Genomic DNA, 6,738 nt, shown 5'->3' on the forward strand with positions numbered 1-6,738 from the left:
TATAGTGGGGTTGGAGAGCCCAAATGAGGAGCAAGGAGAAGTCCGCCTTTTTCTTTGATGTGGGTCCTTCAAGTGCTGTTCCCAATGGACTGCATGGCAGGTCGTCATATGTCTGGTCAAGCATATGTTGCAAACAGCAATGGTGCGATCTGCTGAACACGTGTCAAAAAAGGCCCACACCAAGGAACTTTTAAAAGTCAGTGGGGAGTCAGCAGCGCCCTGCACCTGCGGAGCTCTGCTGTGTGATGCAATAGGGTGGCTGCCCTTAAGCTGCCCCCTAGAGGACATCCTGCCTTGTTGGAGTTGTGCCTTCTCCTCCTCCTCTCAGGCACCCAAGTACAGTCAGTGACCTCATCATCCCCTCCCTCCTTGTCACTGGAGCAAATTTGGCAGTACGCTGCAGCTGGGGGAACATGACTGCCAGTTTCTTGTCCTTCTTGGGCACCCCCTTTCTCTAGGCTCACTTTACTCCCTTCCTCAACCTGGGAACCAACATCGGAGCCTTCAAATCGCTGCACATCCTCCAGCAGCATGTACCCAACGCTGTGCTCGAATAAATCTGGGGACTCCACCGTGCATGATGGTGGGGCTATGGAAGGAGTGACTGTAGACAAGGAGCCGGTGGAATAGGCCGCTTTAGCAGCTGCTCTGGAAGGCAACTACTTTGAGCCTGGGTGACAGAGGATGAGGAGGATGAGGACAGCTTTGTTATCCACTCCACCAACTCTTCTGCATGTTTTGGCTCAATAACACGGCCAGCAGCAGAAAAAAAGGACAAACATGCCCCATGGCCACCTGCAGAGGTCACACCATGTCCACAACCAGCACTGTTGACTGTAGACACAGATGCTGCTTGCCCTCTTTTAGTGGCCTGTGAGCGTCTGCAGGGCCGGTGTTAGACTATTTTGCGCCCTAGGCAAGACCAGATACTTGTGCTCTGACCCCCCCCCCCCCACTCCAAGATAAAAAAAAAAATAATTAAATAATTCTAGCACCAGAACTACCCTATTTTATTTCATAGGCAACACTTTAAAAGCCCCTGCAGGACATCAGGTTAGTGTTATGCAGTAGTTCTGATGCTAGAATTATTGCTCTCACTCCAGCATGCACGGTGATACATAACATATGTAGGGCAATCACATGCATTTGTGTGTATGTGTGTGTGTGTGTGTGTGTGTGTGTAGGGGAGGGTGAGCTCTAAACTGTTTTGTATTTTTATGCCTCTCTTTAAATGTTTTAAAAAAATTTTATTCTTTTTTTTTTTAACCTAACTTTTATTGCCATTATAGCATATAGGTGACAGGTACTCCTTTTGTAGACATTCGGGGTCAATTAGACCCTCAATGTCTCCTCTGTACTCCGCTACAGCTGATGGAACACAGGTGGGCAGTAGGGGTGGGGAGACAGAGCCAGGTGGACAGGATAGGGGAATGCAGCCAGATGGGGGGGTGCAGCCAGGTGGAGTGGGGTGCAGCCAGGTAGACAGGGAAGGGGAGATGCAGCCAGGTGGAGGGGGGGATGCAGCCAGGTGGAGGGGGGGATGCAGTCAGGTGAAGGGGGGATTCACCCAGGTGGAGGGGGGATGCAGCCAGGTGGAGGGGGTGCAGCCAGGTGGAGGGGAGATGCAGCCAGGTGGTGGGGGGATGCAGCCAGGTGGAGAGGGTGCAGCCAGGTGGAGGGGGATGCAGCTAGGTGGAGGGGGTGCAGCCAGGTGCAGGGGGGATGCAGCCAGGTGGCGGGGGGGTGCAGTCAGGTGGAGGGGGGATGCAGCCAGGTGGACAGGGGAGGAGGATGCAGCCAGGTGGAGGGGTGAGGTGCAGCCAAGTGGAGGGGGTGCAGCCAGGTGGAGGGGGTGCAGCCAGGTGGAGGGGGATGCAGCCAGGTGAAGGGGGATAAAGACAGGTGGCAGAGGGCGCAGCCAGGTGGAGAGGGGTGCAGCCAGGTGGAGGGGGGATGCAGCCAGGTGGAGGGAGGTGCAGCCAGGTGAAAGGGGTACAGCTAGGTGAAGGGGGATGCAGCCAGGTGGAGCGGGATACAGCCAGGTGGAGAGGGTGCAGCCAGGTGGAGGGGGATGCAGCCAGGTGGTGGGGGGTGAAGCTAGGTGGAGGGGGTGCAGCCAGGTGGAGGGGGGTGCAGCCAGGTGGAGGGGGGTGCAGCCAGGTGGACAGGAGAAGGTGGGGGGTTCTTACCTTGAGGGGTGTTATCACTGGCACTTTTTTCCGGCTCCCTCCACAAGTCAGGCAGCAGCAGCCAGTATCACCAGTCACAAGATCAGGAGATGGGGACCTCCTCCAGCTCCTCCCCATGACAGGTCATCTGATCTCTGGGTTTTGCCCCCCGGGTCCCAGCGGGAGAGATGCTGGGTGAGCGGGGTGAGCTGCAGGAGCAGCTTAACTTTGGGCTCTATCAGGACAAGTGGTATGGCGGCCCCATTCCGCGCAGATGCCTGGCGTGCGCTCTATGTGTCTGGTCCGGACCTGGGTGGATTCAACCCAGCTTTCTCCATGCAGCTCGCTCTGCTCCTGTAGTAGCTGCACCTAGCCCAGGGAGGGAGGCAGGCAGAGAGCTGGCAGGACGGCTGGATACAGCACCGCACAGATCCCAGGGACAGAAGAGGAGAGAAGGCCAATTGAGTGACTGCAAATCTCCTCCTCCTCAGTGAGTGATCGCAGCTGCCGAGCCCTGGATGCGCCCAAGGTGGCAGAGAGCCCTATGCGGCTGCCTAGCCAGCCTAGTGGAAGCACCGGCCCTGAGCGTCTGCCTCTCCTTGGTAGCCTTCCAGATATGATGTATATTTTTTTTTGCAACACCACACTACACTGTATTAGATACTGTGTACACCACCAGAAGTGTTATAGAAACTGTACGCACTGTATTAGATACTGTGTACACCGCCTGCACTGTATTAGCAACTGTACTATGGTTGCATTGTATTTTATACTGTGTACACCACCAGAAGTGTAGTAGAAACTGTACACACTGTATTAGATACTGTGTACACCACCAGAAGTGTAATAGAAACTGTACGCACTGTATTAGATACTGTGTACACCGCCTGCACTGTATTAGCAACTGTACTATGGCTGCACTGTATTTTATACTGTGTACACCACCAGAAGTGTAGTAGAAACCGTACACACTGTATTAGATACTGTGTACACCACCAGAAAAGTAGTAGAAACTGTACTACGGCTGCACTTGTATACAACCAGAAGTATAGCAGAAACTTTACACACTGTATTAGATGCTGTGTACACTGCCTGCACTGTATTAGCAACTGTACTATGGCTGCACTGCATTGTGCACTGTGTACACCACCAAGAGTGTAGTAGAAACTGTATTAGATACTGTGTACAGCACCAGACACATGGCTGCCATGTAAGCTGCCTTATATAGTGTGGGGCATGGACTTAGTCCCCATGAGCCATGATTGGCCAAAGGCACCCTTCCTTTGGCCAATTATAGCTCTCTTAGCAGAGGGTGCTTTGATTGGCCAAAGCATGCAGGTCAGGTGCATGCTTTGACCAATCATCATACAGCAATGCACTGTGATCTCGCAGTGCATAATGGGGCGTTCCGCGGAGCTCGAATTTGCCGCGAATGCCCCATAATGTTCGCTGTTCTGTGAACGGGCGAGCACCCGATGTTCAAGTCGAACTTATGTTCGACTCGAACATCAAGCTCATCCCTACCCACCAGTTACTGTATATGAAACAGAAAAATAATGTAATATAAAATAGCACCAAACCACTTGAGAAATTGATATAATTACTGTAAATAATCGAATTAAATTATATGGACATCATAAATATATTATATTACATAAATATATTACATTATATCAACACCACCACTGGTAATTTATATAAGTATATCCATAATCATTTTGGATAACTAGAGTACTAGTAACTAGAGTACAATGAGACAGAAGGAGGTTGGTGAAGATCCAAATGAAAAAGAAAGTAATTAGCTCTAAGGTAATGGTGGGAGGGATATCCAGTACATGGCTCCATGCATAGCTTCACTATTTCTTGTCCAGAAGCTGTTCATCCAGTATGCAGGATACTTACCTTTTTAATATGGCTAATGTCACTCTAACTGCACTGAGTAACCTCTTGCCTATTCCTGTAGAAATTGAACCAGAAGACTACAGAATTATTGGGCTGCATTTGCATTACTAAAAATAAGCAAAGAGCTGCGCTAAGTGCATAAATAGTGAAAATATAAAATAGGTGATTTATTAATGGCAAAATTGTGATGAGAAGTCCTGCTGCTAAACACTAAAACCTCGATATAAGGCAAAGACCATGTAGACAATAATCAGTGTAGCGCTGGACACAAATAATAAATAGTAATGAGAAAATATTGGACTACAAAATATGTTATACACAATCCCTAGTATTTCTAGATCCCCAATGGGTGAGATATCATCAGTGAAAAAAATATATATATATCAAAACAAACAGTGTGACATTAAACTAGTGATGCAATGCACATATATAATATAAACACATGTGAGTTATTCACCTAAAACTTATATCATCATAAAATAAATAGTGAAAATCATATGAGTGATAATCCTTATTGATGTGAGTCCATACCCTGAAGGGTATATACAAGTAAAAAAAGTGAAAAATAAAAAAAATTGTGAAATAAAAAGTGTGACTAGCCTTAGTATTATTGGAAGGCACTAAATTGACTGGCAAAAGGCCAAAAAGCTAACCTGCTGTTTTTGTTATTACACATGAGAATACAACAGAAATTCTGGAAATAAAAGCAAGCGTAGTGCTACAACTTGTACAGAGGATTGGTAAAGTTAACACAAAAGGTACCTAAGGCAAAAGAAGAATCAATACCACTGTACCTGGACATTTTTGAAAGACTTGCTTGCTTTACACGAAAATACCATATTCTCAATCGGCTTGAAAGCACTCCAAAGATTCTCAAGTTCCGGAGTCAGTATCACCATTCCAACCTAGTGGTTGTACAGAATTGTTCTCCTAATAGAACTGTAAAATAACTGCTGAATGTTAGAATTATTTTATGTGCTGGGCATAGTTAAAATTAGTTTTATTTGTTACATTTAGGAAAAAATTGGATTGTATGAGAATAAGGTGGTGTGCAGGCCTGCCATCATCCTATAAAATATTTGATGGATTTTATGCAACAAAGTGCATAAGGGGGGCACCCCTTTGGACTTTTTAAGGCAGGGAAAAAAAGTAGAAAAGGTAATTGTAGGTAAAAGGCAAACATATGCCAACTTTATTGGTTTACAAAGATAGAAAGATATCTAAAAGACAGAAATACAATAAACAAAGTGAATAAATTAGAAATGAGTTGATATAAGGCATACAAAGCATGAATGGATAATATCACCCAAAGCCACCAAACCCAAGAGACTGACCCAATCCAAGTGGGTATAGTGGGGGTAGGTGGCTAATGTGTATATCCCGACATGTTTCGGAAAAGACCGTAATGGGACTTGTATATTCCTTCTTCAGCGAAGTTTACACAGATGGGTAGAAATATTTTTCTTTTCTCTAAAACATAAATATATTGATAAGTAATCATATTGCAACAGTGACATAACAGAGAAAAACCTCAAAAAATGGTTTATTCGTGCCACTATATAAGGTAACCAGAGTTATAGTACTTACATAGTCAGACTCATGTGAGGGGTAAAAGACATACAAATAAAGGGTCACGTGCTGGCTGTGGGGGTCCACAAGTGGTGGAGAAGGTCCATGTGTCAATGCGCAAAATCACCAAAGCGCGTTCACAAGGGACGCCAAGTCTTCCCAGTAGCAAACAGGTAGTAGCCACTATGGGGAGAGATTACACCAAATGAGGAGGGAGAAGGTATATTGAGGGTAAACACGTATGGAGGATCTCACAGGGTGTACAAAAGAGAGAGATAGTGACATTGTAACAGGCTTGTAGAGTGAACAGCCATACCTGTGTATAACCCACACAGAACATAGGTCTTACCTTAAGTTAAAAAATCGACATCTGTTGCTGACAACCCGGTATCGGCTAGTGAATTAACACGTGCCATCGGGTGTGAGCACTGAGATGACTATATATAGTAGCGTTAGCCAATGGGAAAAGGTGATCACGTCAGTGCAGCTGTGTATAAACACAGCTGAGATATCAGGAATCGAAGTGTGTGGGGGAGGTCCACACCCACTAGCAACAGCCAATGAGGTGCAAGTATAGAGACCTGTCAGCACCGCCGTGTTGAAAAACACAGCGTGATGACACATGTTTTAGGGGCGTACCTCAGGCGCAGGGGCGCGTGGCGCAGACACACCCACAGGTGGTGTGATGGCGTCACGCGTCCACGCGCCTCCGGTGGGAAAGCATCCACGATCACCATGGAGACGATGGTGGGAGCGTGGAGGCGCTCCTTCTCGTGCAGCATACAATGGGCAAGGACGGAGGCTGGTTCGTCACTGGCCCTGGCTGCACAAGTGGAGCCCACCCACCGGGTGTCAGCGCGAGGGCGACAGCACAGGGACAAAGAACCACACGCCATCTAGTGGACGGATCAAAAAAGGCAGCCAGCAGGTTTACAAAGAAAAGGGGAAAGAAAAAGTGGGGGAGTAAAGAAGAAAAATTGTAATGAAAAATTGGACACATTGTTCAATAGATTGGCATATGAATCATAAAATTCAGAAAACATACAATAAGTACAGTGAATAATGAAAACTGAATCTTATGAACAAAACGGTCACAGGG

General features: G+C 47.0%; 1 long non-coding RNA gene across 1 annotated transcript; it reads right to left on the reverse strand.

Moving 5' to 3' along the window:
- Positions 1–5,123: 5,123 nt before the first annotated feature.
- On the reverse strand, positions 5,124–6,139 carry LOC141130056 (uncharacterized). Its single transcript, XR_012241967.1, has 3 exons — positions 5,989–6,139; positions 5,658–5,822; positions 5,124–5,540 (listed from the first exon to the last, which is right to left on the reverse strand). It is a non-coding gene; the product is annotated as an uncharacterized lncRNA (long non-coding RNA).
- Between the last annotated feature and the right edge of the window lie 599 nt (positions 6,140–6,738).

Source organism: Aquarana catesbeiana, linkage group LG02 (assembly GCF_042186555.1).
Source record: "Aquarana catesbeiana isolate 2022-GZ linkage group LG02, ASM4218655v1, whole genome shotgun sequence".
NCBI classification, from domain to species: domain Eukaryota; kingdom Metazoa; phylum Chordata; class Amphibia; order Anura; family Ranidae; genus Aquarana; species Aquarana catesbeiana.